We start from the raw sequence: 3,034 nt of genomic DNA on the forward strand, positions 1-3,034 counted from the left end.
TACAACTATGTCCCATGCTATCACTCTTGCTGCAGAACTGGGCATGGTACACATAGAATTCGAGGCTGACTCACAACCGTTACTGGAAGCGTTGGACATATAGAAGGTGGATTACTTGGCGTATGCAGTGGTGATAGAGGACACCAACTATCAACTTAAGGTGGTTTTCTAAGTCTGTTGTTTCGGTGTGTAGGCGTTCTGCCAATTCTGTTGCACATGAACTTGTCGGCATTGGGCGCTTGTTTGAACCAAACCACTATGAGGACTGGAGGTCCGATGTTCCAGCCTGCGTCGATGCTTGTGTTCAGGGTGATTTACCTGAACACTGTTAAGTTATAAAGCTTTGTTTTCCCTCAAAAAAATGGGCTAGCTGCACATTTCTTAGCCTAGTCGGTGGCCGGTCCGGTCGGGTCGTCGTGGCACTGCTCCTCCCGTCGTGCTAGGCATCGGGCGTCATGGGTATAGGTGCCAGCCCAGCCACGGGATCTGCCGGCCCAGCCATGGGATCTGGGGGCGCCGACCTTCCATTGGATCTGACAGGGGGTCAGTCCATGGACTCGGTCGACCGCCGCAGGACTGCCTCATGCATGGACCTTGACGGTGCGCGTGGATCTGGGCTATGCAGTGCTTGGGCGTCAGTTGTTTTGGGTAGTCGCTGGAGGGTATGGTTGTGGTGCAGGTGTGGTGTTGTGCCGGTGCGGTAGTGGGGCTGTCGGCTGCGTATCGACGACCCGTCTCTTGGTTGGAGGCAGGCAAGGTTTGGCCTTTCCGGGCTCCGGAGTGGCGGCTTCGGGTGGTGGGCATGGCGGCTTCCTTGCGACAGGGGCGTCATGTGGGTGCTGGTGGGTGGCCTTGGCCGTGAGGGCGGTGAGGTGGCTCACGCGGCGGCGGTCGTGGTGCGGGTGTGATCATCGGGGCATCTACTTGCAACCAAACCAATCCACCATTTTGGGCGTCGTCTTCTTCGTAGTCGGCTACCTCTACTAGCCGGTCGGTGGCTATGCTTGTGGTGTTTAGATAGTGGATTTTGGTGGTGGAGGGTCATTTTTCCTACGCAAAAGCCTTGCTAGATGTTGTCGGTGCCGGTGTCGGCGACGCTCCTGAGCATCGCTTTCCTTCTTGGAGGTGTCATCGTGGTTTGTCGTTCCATATCTTGTGCTCGGGTGAAAACCATGGGCCTGGCATGCCGGTCCGGGCGGCGGCGGCGCGGTGGCGTTGTTACCTTCTTGGAGGCTCTGTCTATGAGCAAGGTCCCTATCTACTAGTGGTTGATGGCGTCGGTGGACGACAACTCCTTCTCCTCGTGTTGATGGTTCTCAGACTTCGATAGTGGTGCTCTCTAGGTGTGCTGGTTTTGCCGAGGGGTGGTGTTCGGATGCCTCCCGGTCCTGGCATCATTTTCCATTCTAGCTCAAGGGTGAGCGCCTTCATCCTCCGGTGGTGCGGGGCCCTTTGAGCCAGGGCGAGGGGGCAGGGGGCTCCTTTCGGTGATAAAGATGATTGGCACTGTTTCGCTCATTAGTCACGTGATGGCGATGGCATGACCTCCTTTGGCAGCTAGTCAACTTCTTGAGTTGGCTCTGTTCCTTGCTCCGGATGCTTGATCACGACAGAGGGCTCCTTTGACTCTAGGTGGTGCTCCAAGCTGGTACCTGCGATCTGTGGAGCTTTGTTGCTGTTGTTGCACATCATCTTTGTATCTTGTTGCTCTCTTTTCTCTCTCTTTGCTTTTGTTTGTGTTGTTGTGTTGTGTTGGTGTTGGTTGTCAGGGCTTCATTAATTTAAAGCCAAGCGATAGCCTTTTTTCTAAAAAAAGCCACCTAACCAACAGGGTGACACCCTATTCTCACAACAATGTTAGGTCTCCTTTTTTTCTTTTGAGGGGCAGTTAGGTCTCCTTTGGTTTAAAGGAAAAGTGAAGGAAACATGTATCAATGAAAAAATATTATATGGCGGCATTATCAAGTCTTTTCGTTCAAAGGAATATAATGGCCCTTTGGTCTCATGTTTAGAGAAAAAACATAGGGTTTTATATTTCATTTCGACCTCTTTTTCAAATTTCTACGGACAAAAGAAGGTGACCGAGATCCTTAGTGACATAATAACATGTTAATTACATATTTCCTTGTGGTTTGACTTTATTTATTAGGATTTCCTATTTTTGTATTTCTGTGAACCAAATATCTAGGTCTGTAAATTCCTATGTTTTCTAGTTCTCTATTTTACCGATGCATTCTCACCCAATTCATGTGGGATTTTCCTTTCCTACATTTCTAGAATCATGTCAACCAATGATGCCTTATTGTAGGGAACTACATAGGAGTTCAAGGGTCTTGCTTTCCACAAACACCTTTGCCTACAATCAGCGGGATTCTTTGCACACAAGTGAGCAGCCACATTGGCACTTTTATGAATAAAACTGAATTCTCAAAAGAACTAAATTTAGAACACCTAATGTTTCTGATAAGCTCCTTTATGTCAACTCAAAATGGCCTCAACTTTGAAGCGATGAGATTCCATCATCCCATAATTTAGTTAGAACCCGGGAGTCACTCTAAAAATAACCATTAGTAGGCCTTCCTTAGCATCCACTGGCACAACCTCATAGACTGCATTCAGCATGAGCCTCCATTATAAGGGCACTCATAGTGTCTCGGTACAATTTAGACATGAGCCCACACTATCGCTTGTCATGGTTATGAGAGTCGCTCCCTCCATCATTTCACATTTAAAGGCTACATCCACATTTATGTTGGTGCAATCCATCTAGTGTAGTTTCCATTGCTCGTGGTCTAGGGTTTGGCTCTAGGAATCCTTTTGATGCTCGAATTCCATAGGTCAAAGGCATAGTCAAGAGGACAAATTTCGCTATAGGACTAACCCTTTCATCATGCAATATGTCTTTACGGGCTTTCAAAATGGACCACATACCACACAAGGTTAAACAAGCATCCTTCTCCTCCACAACTGAGTCGTCGATGATGTCCATTGTCCAAGAATGAGGATGCAAGGATGGGATTTTTATGTACGCAAT

This window comes from Triticum dicoccoides, chromosome 1B, assembly GCF_002162155.2.
Source record: "Triticum dicoccoides isolate Atlit2015 ecotype Zavitan chromosome 1B, WEW_v2.0, whole genome shotgun sequence".
NCBI lineage: Eukaryota > Viridiplantae > Streptophyta > Magnoliopsida > Poales > Poaceae > Triticum > Triticum dicoccoides.